At 43.6% G+C, this 22,640-nt stretch overlaps 1 pseudogene; it reads left to right on the plus strand.

Moving 5' to 3' along the window:
- The first annotated feature begins 1,561 nt into the window (after positions 1-1,561).
- LOC135194993 (zinc finger protein 624-like) lies at positions 1,562-22,439 on the plus strand (annotated as a pseudogene).
- Positions 22,440-22,640: the final 201 nt, after the last annotated feature.

The raw sequence follows: 22,640 nt of genomic DNA on the forward strand, positions 1-22,640 counted from the left end.
GAGAGAGAGAGAGAGAGAGAGAGCGCGTACCTCTAGTTGTATCGTATCTCGTATAGCGATTTATGATCGAGTTCATGTCTACAAGGACTGCTCTGTAAGTGAAACTTAATCGTGGTACTATTCATTAATCATATTGGTGTGTTATCCTCGTTAATAATGAATTGGGTTGAGAGATATCTCCCCGTAATTTAGAAACCGCAAAGGGAAGTTTTTGTGGTAGTTATTACGTAAGGTTTTTTTTTAGAGGTTTTTGACCAAGTAACAACGTTTAAGCATATACAATCCACTAAGTCCATCTTTTTCGCCCAGACCAGCGTTATATGGTAGGTCACACATAACTATGAAATCCTAGAGCTAATTGAAAGTAGATGCAAAGTCAATAAAGAAGTGGTCTTATCAAGTGAAATTGCAGTATAAAGTGGAGTGAAACAAGGTAATGTTTTATCCCTTCTCATTGGATTTCATCATGAAAAAGTGGACATGCGTATGAAGAGTGACAAGTGGGGAGGGATGTCAAAAATGACCAAAAAAAGTATTACGTAATTTTTTAACGGCCCCTTAGGTACGTTATTAGCCAAGAAAATATGTAGCTTGAACGAATGTCATGGCGTTTGATATGACTTCTATATGTGGCACGCAATTTCAAACTACTAACTGCAATTGGTTTGATCTAAGAACAATATGCCAATGTCAATGTAAAAATAATTACATAGAATTATTTGCAAAGTTGTCATCCCTGAATAAATTTATCGGTAGCCTTATTCGTCTGGTCGTCCTATGCCAAAGGCTGCCTACATGACCCACACAGTTTTTTTTAAATTCTATACACATATATGAAGCTGCATTCGAAGATTCATTCTACATATTCTGTATTAATTGTCCAAATATCTTCCTAATACTCAAAGTATATTAGCCTGCTTTTAGGGAACATGGTGCTCTGAATTGTATTATCTGGAATATGCCAGATATCATTGCAATAGACCACTATTAATGGGTAGCCAAAAGCTGTATGGAGTTAGGCACCGATCTTCATATCTGATTGAAGGCCAAGCTCTGTCCACAAAATGTTTGTCGTGTGTGAATGTCTAGAGTAATTTTCGAGATTTTACAGCGCACATTTAATGTCTTCTGTTCAAGATCAGTGCTACTAATTCCTTGCTGCAAAATCTGTTGATATAGACAGGGATCGTTTTTAATTCTATGTTTCTCTATCTCTTGAATTTTGTTATGAATATAACATTTAAGTGATTTGCCCAAGGTGCCATGTTAAATCAGTGACATAATTTAATCATAAGTAAACAGATGTTGGATATCCTGATACTAGAGAAAATTTGAAAGACTAGCGAGCTCTTAAACGGCACCATTAGGCTCGTTTCCTCTGTACTTTTACTAGAACACAATAGTAATACCGTAAGAACTACAGTTAAAATAGCTCCAAATAAATTTAAAATTTATTTTAATTAAAATAAATATTAATAATAATATAAAAATGCCTTTTCTCTCCTGTGTTAATGAATATTCTATAAATGTTACTAAAATTCTGTGCGAAACGTTTCCCCCTGATTTTCTAATAGTTTGCTGGAATAAATCATTTGTTTACTTCCTCGACCTTGGAGGCTGCCACTTCTCTGTGTAGCTGATTTTGTCCATAATATACGCCAATGACGGTAAATATTTTATTTTCTTGTAATTGAACTCCCCCCATCGTTTAATTGTAGTCGAAGATGCAATAGGATAATTGTATGTGGTGTTATCGTGTGACAGGTTTTGCTAGGCCATCCCAAAGGTTTTTATCATTGTGTGCTAGCCTGGTAGCTGTCAGTGCCTGATATAGGTACTTACCTATACTGTATATAACATCTACAGGAGTACCCCTGTAATATACCTAGTTGTTTAATTATGTGATACAGACACTCTTAATTTAGTATATGCAAATATATGAACATCATATTTTCCTGCTGTTGTGTTTTAGGTTTGTTTATAGGTACCATTATTATTGTGGCAAGCGAACCTTTTTGTAATTCCCTTACTCATATTGTATCTGATACCTAGCCATAGTGAGGTTGGAGTCCCAATGGGGAACTTGAGTTTTAGGGATGGGGTAACCAAAAGCCCAGAATGTATGAATTGCACAAGGAAAGAAGCTAGACCCTACAAACTATTAAAAAATACGTAAAATGCAAGAAAATTTAGCTTGCGTTGTTAACCTGCTGTCACAGGGATACATCGGTAAAAACTCAAGTGGTATTCGTTTACTAGAAATAGTCTTGCATTGGAATTTTGTGTAACAATACTTTAAAGAGTCTTCATCATTGCCATCTCCAATGGTATGTATTTCAATAAGGACTAATACCAGAATTACCATAAACAATTAACCCTTTCCCATACTATTTAGAGTATATATGTGAATAGCGACCAGGTACTTATTTTTAAACAGCACAAGAATATCACAAGAATACTTGTTCATTGCCCTCAAATATCCCTATAATTTAGTTTTATTATCCCAACTGTTTTCATTCTCTGATGCATTCATGTTACGCTTCTTTCTGCCTTTCCTGTTAACAAGCATTTAGTGTGCATACTTCCTAATTGATGTCAGTGTATCCTGTTTACTCTTATGGTATGGCTTCAGATGCTAAATGCCCAAGGTGCTTGCCATATGTATACATAAATATTTTTGCCATCTTGTGATCCTCCACTAAGAAGATGTACCTCAATGGTGTGATCGGTATAGTCTTGGCCTGCCACCTTGGTGGCTGCGAGTTAAATTCTCGGGCATCACAGAGGTGTGAGAGATTGGTATTTCTGGTGATAGAAGTTCACTCTTGACGTGGTTCAGAAGTCACGTAAAGCCGTTGGTCCCATTGCTGAATAACCACTGGTTCCATGCGATGTTAAAACACCATACAAACAAACAATCTATGAAGATGAATGAAAAAGGACTTAGTAGTGATAATTTTGAAGAGCTAACGAGTTGAGATCAAACTAACAGCAAATATTCATGTTCAGAAGTTACAGCAATGACGTGATAAAAAGAAACTTAAATAGTCTCTACCATGAGAAAATATCATAAAGAAAGCCAAAGTTCTTGAGAACTATTAACAGTTCAATGGGTGGTATTCATTGTTTTATTGCGTGAAAAAGAAATACTGAAGTGTAGAATGTTGCCTGAACCATAGAATGAAATATATATTTCTCTCTCTCTCTCTCTCTCTCTCTCTCTCTCTCTCTCTCTCTCTCTCTCTCTCTCTCTCTCTCTCTCTGACATCCTCAAAGGTGCAGTTGCTCTGGAACAGAAACCTCCTTCACTGGTTTTGTCACAACCTGGAGGTTGGGATGAGAATTTGGAGCTCATACTGAGTCAATAGATAAAGTACTTGGGGATGCTGGTACCAAGATAAGACAGTAGTGATAATCTTTCCATCAGACTCTTTCATCAGCTGACTCAAGGAAGTTTCACTGCAGTTCTTGCTGCAATAGGAACAACTAATTTGGCTTTGGCTTTCAGTCTAACCTACTTGTTGGAGTTCCCTTGAACTCTTCACCTCTGGAAATGCCTCTGTTTTCAGTTGCATCAAAGCAGGGGTGGGATGTACATCTGAGTGGTGTGTCCACTGCAGGCATGTGAATAGAGGAGCCTGCTAGCCCTACAAGCATTCCAGGATTGTGTCGTGACTTACTCTGTAATGTTAATGAGCAATAACACAACCATAGTGATGTGTGTCAGCAAATGGGGTTACAGTGTTGATATCTATTTCTGTAGGAACTAAGGTCAGAATTTGAAAGTACATTGTGTTTCTCCTAGGTAGATATACCTGACCATATTGTCAATTGCCCACCTCAACCACCCCGCCTTGTTCCCCAAGGCCAAAGGAAAAAGAGCTTGGCCACAGTCAGTGAGTGAGAGGTTTTCCCCTGTTCACTCGCTGCAATCACCAGTTAACCACCCTTGTTAAGAGGTTTAACAACCATTTTCAGCTCATGTTGCAGTATGCTCAAAGGAAAATTACAAATAACTCAAAGTCTATACAATTTTGTAATGTTTTAATTGTTGTTATACTGTGTATTGTAAGAAATGATATTGTATGATTTAGTGACAGTCATTTTTCAGTATGAATGTAGCTTATGACATAACTTTACAGGTAACTATTTTTCAGAGTTCCAAATGGCCACAGCAGCAGCCAAGGCGACTAATGGGCCTGCGACTCTTCAGGATAACCGCTATATTCCCTTGAATTCAATTTCTGACACTCTACAGCTTTCCTATTCTGTAAGTCATACAGCACTTTGCTACAGTATTAATGTATTGGTAAGAATAGATTTTTAGAATTATCATATCAGAGTTCCATGAACCTTTGAAGGGAATGTAAGAATTATGTGATATGGTTTCTCCATTATCAGGTACATTTGAGTATTATTGATGAAGTTAGTAAATTTGTGTTCTTCTAGAAAAGAAAACCATTATTGGTTGAACACAAGACCCATCAGTTTACATTTTAGTGAAGAAGGAGAGCAATAACAACAATCCCCCTGGTCAGCCAGGTACATGCGAACTCCAGTGCCAACAGTGTTGATAAGTCATTCTGTGTCTTTCACCCACTGTATGCCAGTTTTGAATGCTGTAAGAAATTTCACTCTTTGGTCCTTATGTTTATATTTTTCTTTCCCTTGGTGTTTTCATGTTTTTTTCTTCTTTTTTAGTAAGTAAAGATTTACATTTCTTTCACTGTTAGGTATGAATGTTGATGGATTTGACTGTTGTAAGAACAGCTGTTCATCATAACTTTTAAACTGCTGAAATTCATTGTTTATCTTGGCCAGATTTTCTTCATTATGCCTATTACCCAAGTGCAGCAGGGTTCTTTCCTTCAGAAAAGGCAGGAGAGTGGAGCTGAAATCTCCATTCTCTGGTATAAGGGATGAAGTTCTCCTCTATCTTCAAAGCAGCCTGTACCAAGGGGACTTGCTTGTCCTCAGGACTTTTTGCCTCTTTGGAGCAGATGCTCACAGATCCATGGGTGGTACAAGCTTTGAGGAATGGTCACAGGATACTATTTCTTCAAACAACTCCCTCTCAGTTTCCAGTGTTAGTTCTATTAAGTCCTTTGCAAATGGTTTGTCCAAGATGCTGGCCTTAGATAAGTAAGTAAGGTCAATTGTAACCAAAAGAACTGTAGAAGATGTATGTGTTGATTCCCAACCTGTGCAGATAAGTACCTAAGTAAGGTCAATTGTAACCAAAAGAACTGTAGAAGATGTATGTGTTGATTCCCAACCTGTGCAGGTATGTACTTGCATATATACAATAGCTTTCCACACATCTCTGACCACATGGGTAATCTTTTCACATTTATAGGAAGCATAGTTAATTTTAAGAAATATAAAAGTGAATTGTATTAATGTGTAACCTAAAATAATTTGGAGAAATTGTTTATGAGCAATAAGTGATAGAAACTGCTTGCATTGTTCACAACAAAGGAAAAATTTTTTGTTTTTAATTGTTCCGATACGTAATACAAACCATCGGTCCTTTAACAATAGGAAGTAGCTAGCGGCAGCTGAACGGTCGTAAGCTTCGAACAAGGGGAGAACGGTAGTTAACTGCTTGTCCGATCGTCGCGCGCCGCGCGGACTGGGAGGTAAACAAATCACTTTTGCTTTCGGCCGTGTGTGGGAAGGACGTGTTCGCCATCGCTCTGCCCGCTTGTCGTTTGCTTCAATTCTTGAGTATTTGGTTTCTATTTCTGTTTATCAGGAGTGATAGTAAGTACTTTTTTCTCTATTTCAATTGATTACAATGAGTGAATCAGAGGAAATTGAAATTTCACCGCGCCTTCCAGTCGCCCGTAGAGTGTGTCCCGGGCTGGAGGGACGTAAATGTGGGGGGTTCAGGTTCCTTTGTGGAGGTGGACCCCCACGAGGTTTGTACTCGTGTCGAGGGCGAGAGTGCTCTCGTAACGAGCCATGTATGGTTTGTATGAATTGGTCCGATGCGGCAGTGGGTGCTGTACGAGGGCAGGAAGAGACTTAGGCCGGCCAAGAAGTCATCGGAAAGTCCAGTGACTCCTTTGGTGACGGACACTTCGTCCTCTTTCCTGCCTCCCGGCCAGCCCCCACGGTTTGCGCCTTCCCCTGCGGGGGGGGTGGGGGGTAGCGGAGTCCGTTTCCTCTCTCGATCCGTCGAGTGTGGAGGAGGGCGCCCGCTACCCGGACGTACAGTTGTATTTTCGGGGTCTTCTGTCCGCTCTGGGGGGGGAATTTCGCCCCCCAGCGCGGGGAAGCCCCTCCTATTAACCCGACTCTTGTCTCCGCAGGTGTGTCAGCAGCGAAGGACGACTTGGGACAGGTGTGGGAGTCGCTGGGACTGCAGGGAGTGCCCAGCATCCAAGGGTTGATACAGCGGTTGGCGGGGTCGGCCGTGGTCACTCATGGTGCTGGTGGACCACCACGACGACCACATTAACTACCCCTGCGTATGAGATGCCACCACATCTGTATATACGCCTCACATAATGTCGGTGACACCACGGTGGCAGTACAAAAACCAATTGCCGCCGTCCAAAGAGGACGATGCCACACCACCTGGATTTTTTTTTCCTTTGCCGACCGACCCGGATTCTTTCCGCTGCCCCAAGAGTACCCCCATGGACCTGCCGCCAGTGACACGGATGTCGGTGACTGTCGACAGGGGGACGCCTGGCTCTCCCTTAGTACCTGCCGTGCCTGCCGTACCTGTGCCGCTCCAGCGACTCTTTCCTCAGGTGCACATTCATTTCAGATGTTCCTGCTGTTCCTGCTGTTCCCGGACCTGTTCCTGCCGTTCCCGCTGCTGGTGTTGCTGTAAAACAGTCTCAGGTCCTTCCGGACAGGTGCAGTCGGGCCCTGTTGCTTCGGCAACTGCCCCCGGCTCCCTCCTGGGATGGAAGACCTGACGTCTGTCTGCGGAGCCTGGCGAAGCAGAAAAGAGGAAGAGAAGTGTCGTCATCGTCTTCATCGTCTTTCTTCGTCGTCTGCTGCCTCTCCTTCCCCTTCGACTTCTAAGGCCAAACAGCCGAAGAAGAAGAACGGTTGCCTCCTCCCCCCCTCCCCCCTAAGAAGACTCCGTCGGGATCTTCTAAGGGCCCGGCTCGCTCAGGCGAGCTGGGGAGCTCTTCTGCTGGTCCTCCTGTTCCTTTCGGGTGCGGGGCCCGTCGCTTCTTCTGCAAAGAAGAAGTCGACGGGGACCAGAGGTGCATCAGCTTCGGCTGGTGCGTCCTCACCTGGTGCTAGTGGTTCTGCCGCTAAGCCAGGTTCCGTCTCGGCTGCTTCTCGTTCGCGAGAAGCACGAGTGGACGCTTCTTCTAAAGAGGACCGTCCAGCCAAAGTTTCGACGGCCGAGCTCGCTCGCCGTCAAGACAGCGGCACGGAGCAGAAGACTGGCGAGAGTCGTGCACACGACTCTCGCCAGGCCACTGGACGCTCTCGCAGCGACCAGCCGGCTGCTCGGGCTGACGTGACGGTCACTGACCGGCCACGGGTGAGGCGAGGAAGGAGGTTCCCACGGGCCACGCCGGTACCAGCCACGGCTAGTACCAGCGGTTTGACGCGCCGAGAGGACGCTGGCCGTCCTCGACGCGAAAGGGAGCCTAGCAGGTCACCCGTCCGCCGCTCCCGATGGGACCGGGCGGAGACGGTGACCAGCGGCAGCTCGCCTGACGCTAGAGAGCGGTCTCGACGTTCTCAGCCGAGCCAATCGCCCCAGGCGAGCGGCGACGCTAGGCCTGCTGCTAGACCGTCACCGCGGGTTGACGATCGACAGCAGCCCTCTGCGCACGCTGGTCCTGCCAGCGAGCGCGGGGGGAGCGTCAGGTCTGCCTCTCCTATACCTTCAACCTCCTCGGGCTATACCGGGAGGAGCGAGGTACCAAGGAGCGATCACGAGTGCGCCGCTCGTGACCCAGCTATGACGCCGTACGGCTCAGGCACGGTCTTAGGACCGACCAGGACGTACGCGCAAGTAGTTGGAGGCGACCGTCAGGGGTCTGTCGCTGTTCCTCCTTCTGAAGGAGAGTATCGAGGGATATGCTCTTGTTGGAGGACTGGACGGTCCTACTCCACAGGACGCTGTGACGCCCGAGATACAGAGGAACTTCGCGGAAGTCATTAAGCTGATGCGTCTGCATAATGGCCTCGCGGAAGGATCGCCGCTACCACCATCAGAGCCCACGTCCCGGCTCGAGTCATTTTGGGGTCCCAAGAGGGAGCCCAAAATGATGATGGGGTTGCCACGATCAGAGCTTGCGGACTCAGGTCCTGGATCAGGTGGAGAAATCTCGTCTCAGGACGGGAGGACTCGCTAAAAATCCGGACGGTCCCCTCTAAGCTGCTTCCTCCTCCTCTACAGCGGGGCAGAGGCGTTTTTTTACGTGCCATCAGAAGACCCGATACTGCCGAAACAGGTTAACCCGGAGTTAGCGAGGCTGACTCCAGTGTGTGCCCTGCAAGCAGCTCCTGTCGGAGAACCTATGGTTCTCGCAGCAGGAGGCACTTGCCCTGGAATCTACCGCTATGGCAGCATTCCAGGCAGTTTCCTGGTTGGATTTGTGGTCCCTCACAATATCAATGTGGCGGCCGGCTACCGGGAGTTCTGCTCTCGAAGACGACGCTTCCTTCAGGAGACTGTGCCAGTCTGGAGGAAGAGCAATCTCTTACCTCGCCCATCAGACTGCTAACCTGTGGGCCAACTTGGTTCTTCGGCGTAGGGACGCAGTCCTTACCCGAGTGACCAAGGGGGCTGGGCGTGAGGCGGCACTCGGGCTAAGAAATGGACCTCTTAGGAGTTCCCCAGCTCTCTTTCCTGGAGAGATGGTGGACGCTGCGGTGGAACGGCGGCGCACTGACGAGAGTGACCGCTTAGTCCACCAGGCAGTCTCGAAGGTTTTCTTGGGCAACCTCGAGTAACTGCGGCCAAACCAAAGAGCTTGGCTAGCGCTTCCACGGCGGCGAAGACGGTTGCACCGTCCAAACCCCGTGTGAAGACTCCAGTTGTTTCGACTTCTGCGAGAGGAGGCCGCAATCAGCCCCTCCTCCCAGCCCTCCTTTCCCCGAGGTGAAGTGCTGGAAAGAAGTCGAAACGAGGAGGGAAACGCTAGGGACGGCGTTCCCCCTCACCTGCTGCCGGATAAGTGGGGGGGTGCCTGGCGAGCCATTGGGCGACTTGGCAGCGCTACGGCGCCGAGAACTGGATAGTAGAACGTCCTTCGGGAGGGATATCTACTACCCTTCGAGTCTCGGCCCCCCCTCATCTCCAAACCGGTCCATCTACAGACCTATGTCCGGGGATCAGCAAAGGACAACGCTCTTCGACAGGAGATCAAGACCATGCTGGCGAAAGAAACGAGCTGTAGAAATCGTGGAGGACCAAGTCACCAGGCTTTTGACAGCCGCTCTTCCTAGTTGAGAAGGCATCGGGGGGCTGGCGGCGCCCGGTGATAGACCTCTCTCCCCTGAACCGCTTCGTTCGCACGACGCGGTTCACGATGGAGTCGGCACGCTCAGTGCTCGACTCGATCCAGGGGGAACGATTTCATGCTTCGGTGGACCTGAAGGACGCGTATTTTCAAATACCCATCCATCAGTCCTCCAGAAGTACCTCCGCTTCATCTTCGACGGGACGGTGTACCAATTCAGGGCACTTTGTTTCGGTCTCTCAACCGCCCCACAGGTGTTCACGCGAGTGTTTCTCTGGTGTCGGCTTGGGCCCATTCGAACGGGAATACGTCTTCTGAGGTATCTAGACGATTGGCTAGTCCTGGCGAGCTCCCGCTCGCAGTTGCTACAGGACAGAGATCGACTCCTCAAGTTTTGTCGCGATCTGGGGATCGTGATAACTACGAGAAGTCCGATCTCGAACCCAAGCAGAAGATGAAGTACCTGGGTATGCTGATAGATACGGTAAGCAGGGCAAGTCTTTCCCGCAGACTTGCGTATCAGCAAATTCAGGGAGGCAGCCGGCCGGTTCCTGTCGCGGCAGGAACAGGCAGCACAGCAATGGCAAGTCGTGATCGGCCATCTGTCGTCACTCGAGAAGTTAGTCCCCTCACGGGCGTTCTTCACCTGCGGTCTCTCCAGTGGAGGCTAAGGAGAGTTGGTCCCAGGCCAAGGATCCTCCTTACTTTCCCGTGGCTATCACGGACAAGGTGAGGCAGACCTAGCCTGGTGGCTCGACGACAAGAACCTCTTAAGAGGAGTGCCCATACGCACTCCCCCCCCGGAGATGCTTCTGTTCTCAGACGCATCGACCGAGGGATGGGGCGCACACCTGGTAGGAGTTGCTGACTGCAGGTGTGTGGGACCATCACGAAAAGCACCTTCACATCAATGTCCTGGAACTCAAGGCGGCGTTCACGCTCTCCGAGAGTTTCGGGACCCGCTTGGTGGGACACTCAGTGGTGTTGATGTGCGACAACACCACAGTAGTGGCATATGTCAACAAGCAGGTGGGGTCTAGTGTCTCTTCCGCTCCATCAGTTGACGGTGCAGGTGCACGAGTGGGCCACGGGCTCACTCGATAGAGCTGTCAGCACGCTACATTCCAGGCAAGAGGAATGTAGTAGCGGACAAGCTCAGCCGTCGGGATCAGGTGATAGGGACCGAATGGTCTCTACACCAAGATGTGGCGGGAAAGGCTCTTCAACCTGTGGGGGCGACCGGTCGTAGACCTGTTCGCCACCCGGCACAACAGGAAGACCCCAGGTGTTCGTTGCGTCGGTGGCCGGTGCCGGACCCGTTGGGGGTGCAGCTTGCAGAGGAACGCTTTGATCTTCCAAACACCGCCCTGGGGTGACAAACCTCTTCGCTTACGTTGCCTTTCCTCCCTTTTCTGTCTGATTCGGAAAGGTTGATCCAGTCGGAGCGCTGGTCACTTCCCGAGCGTCCAATCTCAGAATGATCCTGGTGGCTCCCAAACGGCCTCAAGCCGTTTGGTATCCGGACCTGCTGGCTCTTCTTGCAGACGCACCGAGAGAGCTACCCAAACTGGCACAACCTTCTAGCCCAGCCACACGTAGAACGGTTACCACCTGCGCAGTCCAGTCCCTTCAACTTCACGGCTGGCTGTTATCCACCATCTCTTGCGAACGAGAGGCTTTTCTCGTAGCGCAGCAACAGAGATGGCTGGACACGTCAGACAGTCCTCTTGCAGCGTGTACCAGGGGAAGTGGGCCGTCTTCGGTGGGTTGGTGTCGTAGACAGGGTTTGTCTCCTCTCAGAGCCACTCTTCAGCAGGTAGCGGATTCCTCGTGTTTCTTCGCCGAGAGAAGCTCCTCTCAGTACCCACAGTTAAGGGATATAGAGCCGCTCTGGCTCTCGTCCTAAAACTGAGGGGACTGGATATCACGAATTCGTCGAGATATCCTTGCTAATGAGGAGCTTCGAAAGGGTCTTGCCCACCCAGGGAACTCATCCCCTGCGTGGGACGTGGACTCTCGTCCTTAGGAGTCTGACTCGAGCACCGTTCGAGCCACTCCGAGAGTCGTCAGACAGGGATCTGACCCTCAAGACCCTCTTCTTGCTGGCCCTGGCATCGGCGAAGAGAGTAGGGGAACTACATGGCCTTTCTTATGATGTTAAACATACAGAGGCTGGGATCTGTGACGCTCGATTTCGTCCCGAACTTCGTAGCTAAGAACTCAGAATCCGTCGATCCCTGACGACAGGTTCGAGTCTTTCACGATCCCCTCCCTGCTGGACTTTACAGATAACGATGCGGATGAGATGCTTTTTTCTTTGTCCTGTGAGGGCGCTACGGCGCTATCTGAAGAGAACTCGACATCTCAGGCCTGAGTGTCGACGCCTCTTCGTTAGCACTGGGGTCACCAGAAAGAAGTCTCCAAAGAACACGCTTTCTTTCTGGCTACGTGAGGTGATCAGGAGAGCGTACGAAGCTGATGGTAGCGACGACATCCGTACGCTCCGACCGAGAGCCCACGAAGTCAGAGGTATCGGACCCTCCTTAGCGTTCCGTAAGAACTTCTCCGTGGCGCAGGTCCTGAAGGCAGGTGTCTGGGCCAACCAGACCACCTTCACGTCCTTCTCTACCTTCGGATATTGCCCACAAGTCCTTGGATACTTTTTCCTTGGGACCTGTGGTGGCTGCTCAACACGTTGTGTAAGCTTACCCAGCACCCGAGCAGGCAGAACAGCATCGATTCTGGTATGAACTGGGAGAATGCATGTGTGAATGAGAGAGTGACTGGCTTCTCTTCACCATCTTTTTCTACCTCTACCTGTGGGCAGAGGGATACGGTCGTTACCTTGCTGGAAAGGAAGTCAGATGCAGGTAAGCTATTCAACAGAGCTCCATCCTATCTCTTTAACTAGAGATAGGAGTAAATATCCACCACTTCTCCAACAAGGGGGAGAAGTGGATGCCAACATGAGACAAACCCATTACTTTTACATTGGCTCATGTAAAGGAAAAAGTTCTTACAATGCTGGTACGAAGAGATACGCTTGCCTCTCTCTTAGTACTCGGCCCAGAGGTCTGACCATTGATCCTGCGGTGCACACCCCGATCAATCGGACAGAGGCTTGGATCCCTCCCTCGCTCTTACGACCAGGGAGGCATTCCAGGGATGGACGAACACCAGTGCGTTCATCAAAAGACTCAGATTCCACCCACCAAGAAGTGAGTCTTCCTATTGTTAAAGGACCGATGGTTTGTATTACGTATCGGAACAAATGACAATTTGTCGAAAATTGCATTTTTCCTAACTATACAAACCTGAGGTCCTTTAACATAAAGTCCCTCCTCATGCCACCCTCACTCTGCGTATGCATGGGCCCAAAAGCAAAAGTGATTTGTTTACCTTCCCCCCCAGTCGCGCGGCGCGCGACTATCGGACAAGCAGTTAACTACCGTTTCTCCCCTTGTTCGAAGCTTACGACCGTTCAGCTGCCGCTAGCTACTTCCTATTGTTAAAGGACCTCAGGTTTGTATAGTTAGGAAAAATGCAATTTTCGACAAATTGTCCATTTTATCGCTGGTTTGGTATAAATTAGATCCTATATCTTACATGTCCATGAAACGTCAGTACAAATTGGATAATGTTATCCATTAAACTATCATATAGTATATGCTTGTTAATATGTACTGTATGTTATGCTGTTTCAAATGGACGTATTACCTCGATTGATATTTTGGTACAGTGGTACCTCGAGATAGGAAATTAATCCGTTCCAAGGCGGCCTTCGTATCATGAGCTTTTCGTATCTTGGACCGCATTTTACATGTAAAATGGCTAATCTGTTCCAAGCCCTCCAAAAACACCCCAGTAAATTTCATAATAAAACTAAATTGACCTATAAACAATGAAATACTGCAACAATTTGGACTTTTAATACCTAACTTAATAACATACTGCTAATTACCTGTAAATAAAGTGTATTAGTGTACATGGTATATAAGAAATACTGTACGTATGTAGTAAAATGTGGAAGCTTACCTTTCGAGTGAGGCTATCTCCGAAAGTGGCGACAGAGGAGGAGGACAAACGGCAGATACGTGTACGTACACTTAACCCTTAAACGCCGAATGGACGTATTAAACGTCGAGTCAAAATCTCCCCCGATTTCCGAATGGACGTACCATATGTCGGCTCAAAAAAGTTTTTTTTAAAATTCGCGGAAAAATACTTATAGGCCTACCAGCCAAAAACTTTTGAATCACGCGCCTTGGGGGATGCTGGGAGTTCATGGATCAAGGCGTTTTGTTTACAATCGTTACGCGGGGACGGCGCGCAAGCGCGAATTTCTTTCTTTATCGCACTAAAAGTATCAGTGACACATCTCAAAAATTATTTCGTCACTTTGAGCATAATTTTTGCACCATTTTAAATTATCCATTACATAAAAGTATTATATATGAAAATATGCGCAATTTCATTTAGATACAACAAAAAAATACTCATTGATTGTAACTTTATCAGTTTTGAAATATTTCCATATAAATAACGATAAGTGCCAAAATTTCAACCTTTGTCAAACTTGACTCTACCGAAATGGTCGAAAAACGCAATTGTAAGCTAAAACGCTTATATTGTAGTAATATTCAACTATTTACCTTAATTTTGCAACAAATTGGAAGTCTCTAGCACAATATTTCGATTTATGGTGAATTTATGAAAAAACTTTTTCCTTACGTCCGCGCGGTAACTCTTCCGAAAAAAAATCATACATGCGATTTGTGGTAATGTTTGCACCATTTTAAAATTAGCCGTTACATAAAGTTTTATATATGGAAATGTGCACAATTTCATGCACAATACAACTAAAAACAACCCATGGTTGTAGCTTTTATCAGTTTTGAAATATTTTCATATAAAAAATGATAAGTGACAAATTTTCAACCTTCGGTCAATTTTGACTTTACCGAAATGGTCGAAAAACGCAATTGTAAGCTAAAACTCTTATATTTTTGTAATATTCAATCATTTTACCTTCATTTTATAACAAATTGGAAGTCTCTAGCAATATTTCGATTTCGATTTATGGTGAATTTATGAAAAAAATAACATTTCCTTACGTCCGCGCGGTAACTCTTCAGAAAAAATCATACGTGCGATTTGGTAATGTTTGCACCATTTTAAATTAGCCGTTACATAAAGTTTTATATATGAAAATGTGCGCAATTTCATTTAGAATACAACGAAAATAATTGAAGCTTGTAGCTTTTCTATTTTCGAAATATTGCATATAAATCACGATAAATAGAAAAAAACCACGTTCGGTCAACTTGACTCTACCGAAAATGGTCGAAAAACGCAATGTAAGCTAAAACTCTTATATTTTAGTAATATTCAATCATTTACCTTCATTTTGCAACAAATTCGAAGTCTCTAGCACAATATTTCGATTTATGGTGAATTTATGAAAAAAACATTCCTTCCCTCCGCGCGCGGATTCTCCGCCATAAATCTCCGAATTGCGTACATCGCATTCTCGGAAAATTTGCTCCATTTCATATTAGGCATTTCATAGAGTTTTATATATGAAAATGTGCGCAATTTCATGTAAAATAAAAGGAAAAATATTTGAAGGTTGTAGCTTTTCTCATTTTCGAAATATTTGCATATAAATCACGATAAATAGAAAAAAAACTACGTTCGGTCAACTTTGACTCTACTGAAATGGTCGAAAAACGCAATTGTAAGCTAAAACTCTTACAGTATCGTAATATTCAATCATTTGTATTCATTTTGAAACAAATTGGAAGTCTCTAGAACAATATTTAGATTTACGGTGAATTTTTGAAAAAAACATTTTTTCATTTTTTTACGTCCGCGTGTTACGAATTCGTACATCATTTTGTGATAATATTTTTCCGGTGTTGCTTTTATTGTTTTACAATGTATTATATATAAAAATGATTGCAATTTAGTGTACAATACAACGAAAAAAAAAGAAACTCGTTAGCTTTTACCGTTTTTTGCACAGCGTGATTTTAATACAATTATGTATGAATTTTTTTTTTTTCGCTACCATATATTGCATTATTTACATATGATAATGATATTATTTTTCATTTCTGATGACTGCATACTAAACTTCAGGCAATGACAAAAAAAGGAGCCAAAAATGAACTCTTAATCTTCAAAACTAAGCGCGCTGTGATTTTTGAAAAAATTATTTTTTTCCGCTTCCGCGCTCACTCAAAACCGGCTCCGGCATTCGGGGGAGTTTTTTATTTTTACCGCTTCGGCGTTTAAGGGTTAACTTTATGAAACACATAAAAAAATGTAAGGAAAACATACATAAACTAAAATTTACAAAATACATTAACAAAACTGTAACACTTAACTTTACAAAAAACTAAAATAAAACTTCATCACCACTTTCAACTTTCTGTTTTTTAGTATCACTTGGTTCTTCCTTTTTGCTTACTCCTGCTAATACTAAAGGCCTCTTTAAAAAATAACTATCCAAGGAAGATTGCTTCTGCCTACTTTTCACAATGTTCTGAAACAAAACGACTCAGGCAAATGTCATCGAACTGCGCAAGCATACGACCTGTGTGAGCCTTTTCAGGGTGTCTTTTTTTCTACAAATGATTGCACTTTATGAAAAGCAGCTAGAACATCCTTAATTTCTGCCGTTGTCATAGGGTTGTCCTCCTCCTCCTCGCCGCTGCTAGAGAACTCCTCTTGAACGACGTTATGTTGCATGGCCTCCAACTCCCTCAGGTCATCCGTTGTAAGCTCCTCTTGGTGTTCCTCGAAAAGGTCGTTGATGTCGTCCTCGTCGACGACCAGCCCCATGGACTTGCTGAGTGTAACAATCTCGTCAAGATCTGGTTGCAAAACAGTTTCAGGATCGTTTCAACTGTTTTCTGAATCTGCAGCACCAGCTTCGCCCACGTCGAATCCCTCGAAGTCTCGGCCGGATACGGCATCAGGCCAGAGTTTCCTCCTCGAGGAATTCAAGGTTCGCCTCGAAACCTCCTGCCAAGCTTGGGTCGATGAGTCGGATGCAAATGACGATGTCAAAATGCTCCTTCCAAAATTCACGCAAGGTGAAGTTTGTGGTATCGGTGATGTCGAAACATCTCTTGAAAAGATGTTTCGTATACAGCTTCTTAAAGTTCGATATCACTTGCTGGTCCATGGGTGGGAGGGAGAGGGGTGGGTGGTGTTAGGCGGAAGATAAAGAACCTTGATGAAGGAATACTCCGCTAGGATATCTTCCTCGAGGCCAGGAGGGTTGGGAGGGGCATTGTCCAACACCAGCAGACATTTCAGAGGGAGGCGCTTCTCTTCCAAGAATTTCTTCACTGTCGAGCCGAAACACAGATTACCCACTCGGTGAACAAAAGCCTCGTTACCCAGGCTTTCGCATTAGCCCTCCACATCACTGGAAGCTTCTCCGTAAGCACTTTGTGGGCCTTGAAGGCTCGAGGAGTCTCGGAATGATAGACCAGTAGGGGCTTCACCTTGCAATCCCCACTAGTGTTTGAACAAAGTGTGAGCGTAAGCCTGTCTTTCATAGGCTTATGCCCGAGTAGCTTCGTCTTCCTCCGTGATGTACGTCCGACGAGGCATTTTTTTCCAAAAAAGGCCAGTCTCATCACAGCTGAAGACTTGCTGAGAACTGTAGCCTTCCTTGGTCATCATCTCGTCGAACGTCTTTTTAAAGGCTTCGGCCGCTTTCGTGTCCGAGCTGGCAGCCTCCCCATGCGAAGCCTTGAACTCTGGGGTTGGCGTTAATGTCCCTTCTCCTCCGTCGTCTTTGACCTGGGCAATCAAATCGCCGAAAATAGCGCTGGCCTTGTGGGAGATTGCTGTCTCCGTTATCGTATCGTCAGCGATTTCTTTGTCTTTTATCCAGACAAGAAGCAGCCGTTCCATCTCGTTGTGCACATGGGTCCTCTTGCTGGACAAAATAGTGACGCCCTTGGAAGGTGTAGCTGCTTTGATGACATCCTTCTGCTTAAGGATGGTGCCTATTGTCGACGGATTTCAGCCGTATTCCTTAGCGATCACACTCAATCGCATACCAGCTTCATACTTCTGGATAATCTCCATCTTTGTCTCCAAAGAGAGTATTCTCTTCTTTCCGTGAATTTTAACTTTCTTGGGACCCATGACTACGTATATACTGTACGTAATTTACGTATAAGTAGAGTAAAGTTCTCACACAACACGATAAAGTACGTATACTGCAATGAAATCACTAACGAATTTACGTTAATAAACGAAATCGTTAGAATGAACGAATACCGCGTGCATACGATAACGATGATGGTACCAAGTGGCCAAGGCACGCTGCTACGTAGTAAGATGCATGATGGAAGAATGCTGACCAATAGGAGAGAAGGATCTCATGGCGGTGACTAGCATCAGGAACCAATGGGAGAGCAGGAGGATGGTGGCGAGTCTACTCAGTTGGCGGGCGAATCTCAAGACTTTCCGGCAACAACCTTTCGTATCTTGAAAAATTTTTGTATGTAGAGCTTAAAATTTTTCGTGTTAGCTTTCGTATCTCGAGTTTTTCGTAAGTTGAGCCCTTCGTATCTCGAGGTACCACTGTATTTTTAATTTGTTCAACTATTCTTGTTTTATTTTTATTTTACTGCTGAATAGTTTGTAGCTCAACCTGCTAGTTTTTGGTAACTGTATGTTTAAAATTTTAGGCCTTTCTTGTCTACATACACTGTAAACTTTATCTCTTTCCTTAATAAATACTTCAAGAAGATGTCCATTGGAGGACGAAACTGTTGGGCATTTTCTGAGACATACTATTTTCATTTTCCTATGTGGAATACAAGTGAATTACCAGATCTTTGTGCCTAAGAAGATTACCAGTACTATGAGCAATAAGGTTCTTGGATATTAAAGAATAATTGAATAAGGTTGCAACTCCCATAGGATGTTCCATAATCTCGCATAACTACTAGCTATAATGAGTGGTGCCCATGATTTGCGTTGCATAATATGATTTATTTATAATTGTTTATGGAACAATTGCAGGTTTACTTGTTAAGGATTGAGTCGGATTGCTTAATGATAACACTTTGCTATTATTGTAAGGTACAAATATATATTGCCCTACCTGAGTTGGCAGTACCCTCTGCAATATAATATATATAGATTGTACCTGTGTCTGGTTTTGTACATTCCATAGACTTCTTAACTCGGAAGCCTTGCCTTTCAGCCATTTTGGCTAAAGTTTTTGTATGTATGTGTAATCACCAAAAATTGAATGGATTAGCACTATATTGTAGCATATGATAGGTTTCAGCAATTTGTCAATAATCATGTTGGACTCTGATGCTCTGTAATGATTACTGAGATTATTATTGTCAAATAAAGATTATGTAAAGAAAGAAAAGATCTAATATTAACTTCTCGGCAGGTTGACAATCGTGTGGAGCCATATGAGTTAGTTGAAATATTTTATGGAAGTAGTTCTGTTTCACCAGCCACACATGCCTCTCAACTTTCTCCCAGATCTGCAGGAACTTCCTCACCAGAAATCATGCAGGTATAAATATGTATATATGTAGTTTTGTATTGCTCTATACTCTTGTACAGAAGGTTGGTAAAATATTATGATTTAAATGTCTTTTGTTATACAGTATTTGTTAATAAATAGTTAAAACCATTGCTATGATTGTTTAGTTTACAGATGTTCACTGTAACCAGGTAGATTTTAATGTATGGTAATCAAAATTTACCATAACAAACTGTTCAAATGCATAAGTTTTAATAATTTGCTATTATTACAGGAAGGGAATGCTAAATATTTTATTTTGCTTTCACATGTCTTCATTTCTTCCTGTTTTTCCATAATTACACTAGTTAGTATCATGCCTTTATCCATGCTATTCTGTTCTTGTAGTATATTCATTTGTCATACCCTTTTTTGTACTATATTAATTTTTTGGGCCAAAGAGAACTGATGTCTTCTTTCTGCTTTCACTTCCTATTTTTAAAACTACTGTATACTATTAGGATTCACATATACCTGGTGCTGTTTGAAATGCAGAGTGCTTTAAACTACATATAAAAATAATTACTAGTAGCACCTTGCTTAGTCACTCTGTTATTGTCAGGGATGTGTCAGATATTGAATTAATATTCTTTATATCCACCTTTACCTGATTCCTACCATCCATGATGTCCACATGCAATTGTGCTAATATCATAGAATTTTTTGTGCAATTTTGTTTCCAATGGGAATACAAACCTTGACCCTCACTACCAAAGGTGATCCACAGTGAAGACTTCACTATGTATGTTCAGAAAAATTCTAATGACTTTAGACTGGAATTTTTTTTTTTATTTCATTTATTTTATTATTTTCTTTAAATTTAACACTTATAGTATTTGCCTTTTTTACAAGTCTGATGCACTTTTAGTGATGAACTTAACCTTCACCATTTGTTTGGGTATGGGAACAATAACTGAATCATTATTTTATAGATAGACTTTGAGTTTTTAATCTTTATCTATTGAAAGTTGTGTTTTGTCCTAAATCATAGCCCATTGTAAAAATTTTACCTTTTGACATTTTTAACCGAAGTTATACTGTATTAATGACATTCAAATGTGGTCTCTGAACTCTAGTTTACTTTCTTATACTCTCCCCAAGTTTTTATTGTACAGGTTGTGAAATTGCTTATTAAATTTCACCTGGCTTAGTAAAATAGTTTATATTACTCTACTGTATTGTATTATGCCACAATAATGAATGTTTTATTCGAGATGAATCACCATAGAAGCTGTATATATACCTATTGCAAATGTCGTTTACTTTCAGGTACTAGAACAAGCCCCAAAGGATAAACAACTCCCTGATTCATACACATGTGAAGTATGTGGTAGGCTGTTCCGTGAGGCATCTCATTTCACAAAACACAAGCGTGGGGCATTATGCAGGAAACTTGCTCTTCGCATGGCAAAGAAAAACAAAAAGAAAAAGGGTAATGGAAGTGATTGTGCAAAAAAGAATGCAGTTTTGCAAAAGCCATATTTGTGTAATGTTTGTGGTGCAAAGTTTTGTGATAAGGTGAATGTTGAGCTCCATATTGAGAGACAACATAATAGTAAACAGCAGTTGTGGGTTGAAATATCAAAAAGTGGGGGTTTTACCTGTGCTGAGTGCGGCCGTTGGTTTCAAGACAAGGGTAATTTAGTTGAGCACCAAAAGCAACACATGCAGACATATCTGCACCAAAATGAACGCCTTAATCATTCAGGGGAACGGTTGCTTGTCCCAGACCGCTCATTAGTCCAGCAACCACATAATGTAGCTGTAGCTTATTATCATGATGCTTTACATCAAGTGCAGAACTATGGACAGCAGCCTCAACCTTCACACCTACCTCCACCACCACCTGCACCACCGCCTGTTGCCCATGTTCATTCTAACATGACAACAATTCTTCATACACCGCAGATGGGACATACTAATTTGGCGCCAACAGTGCAGCCAGTTCCTCAGTCTACAGTGCCGTGTCTTTCCCCTTTGCCAAATCAGGTTCCTTCTTTGGGACCTGTAGATAATATGTCCAAAACGCTCAAAAATAACAAATCAGACAAGCTGCTAACAAACAGTAAATGGAACATTTGTGGAGACTGTGGTCTTAAATTTGTCGATCCCATGAACTTAGAAATCCATATTCAAAGAATACATCCAGATTCGTATATGTTAGAGACTGTGAATTTAGGGTATGGCACAATTTTGTATAAGACCAATAATACCCGTTCAGATGTACAGTGTTTGTTGAGTCAGAATGGTACAGTGAGTTCAGATACTAAGCAAAACAAGCCAAACCACAAACTTTTGACTGCATTCTGTGCGGTTTTAAAGCAACATCAAAAAATTATATTTTTAACCATTTACAAAATGTTCATAGTACAAGTAATGTCAATTTTATTCATGTTTTAGAAACTCTTGAATGTGGGAGAAAAGGTTTCTTCGCGGTGCGAAGGTAAGAAGGGAATCCAGGACCACACTCTCCGGGAGCAAAGACATGTGTGTGATGCATGTAAAGCTGTGTTTTTCTTTCAAAGGCAGAACTTATCCGACACAGATCAAAGATAAGCAGTACTGTGTGGTGTATGCTGCCATGCATCTTGCAGCCAGCTTCAGATAACTGCTCATATGGCAACACATGAAACTTTAACAGATTCTACAAGAAACACTTCAGGTAGTGGACTTATATGTTGGATATGCGGTGTTGTTTTGTTGTCTGCATCATTACTAGATAATCACATGGTTACCCACGGTACAATTACAGCTGAATGCATTACATGTGGGGAACATTCAGACAGGTTAGAAGCCTTGGTTCCCCATCTTTCAGTTCATCTGCCCCACCAGTCATCTCGTGTTAGGTTGACTTTCTCCAGGGCAGATCAGCCTTCAACACCATACACAACAGAAACAGAAGTTTGTGTTGATGGTACAATAGGTGCTGATGCTGGTTTTCTGTCTTCCGGTCCTCTTACAACAGTTTCATTCTGATAAGGAACCCACTCGTATTCCAGAAGCATATGCTTGCAGTGAATGTGGTGCTTGGTTTATCATGGTGCTGCACAGTTAGAAGCTCACTTACAAGTCCACCAATCTCCATGTGCTGCTAGTTCTCATGGATCAACTGCCAATCATGGTACATTTACAACTACAACTGCTACAGCAGTCTCTTCCTCACAGAATGGAGGAATGTCTGCAAGTAGTGTGGACAAAGTCCCAGGATCCTTTGAGTTTCGTTGTGAAGAGTGTGGGTTTTGGCGACAGGAAAGTGAGCCCGTCATGCGCCATATTCAGGCGGTGCACATGTCTGGTAATATGTTACAGTCAATTAAACTTCAGTCAGGTATAGTTCAAATCAATCCAATTCATGTTGTTACTCCCATTAGTGCCCTTTCAGCACAATGAAATAATTATTTTGTTACCTGAGAATGATTTTTTTAAAAGTTCAGATTGTTATTGTCTTCATGTAAGATATTTGTATGTATAAATATTTGTTGAATAATGGATATATCTAAATCAAAACAGTTAGATACCTCTTGCATGTACGTATTAGATTTTATGAAGTGGTAAGCCTTTTTTAAATTGATACCTACCTTTGAACGTTTTATTTAATTTCATACGTATAATAG

This window comes from Macrobrachium nipponense, chromosome 15 (assembly GCF_015104395.2).
Source record: "Macrobrachium nipponense isolate FS-2020 chromosome 15, ASM1510439v2, whole genome shotgun sequence".
In the NCBI taxonomy this organism is placed as follows: Eukaryota; Metazoa; Arthropoda; class Malacostraca; order Decapoda; family Palaemonidae; genus Macrobrachium; species Macrobrachium nipponense.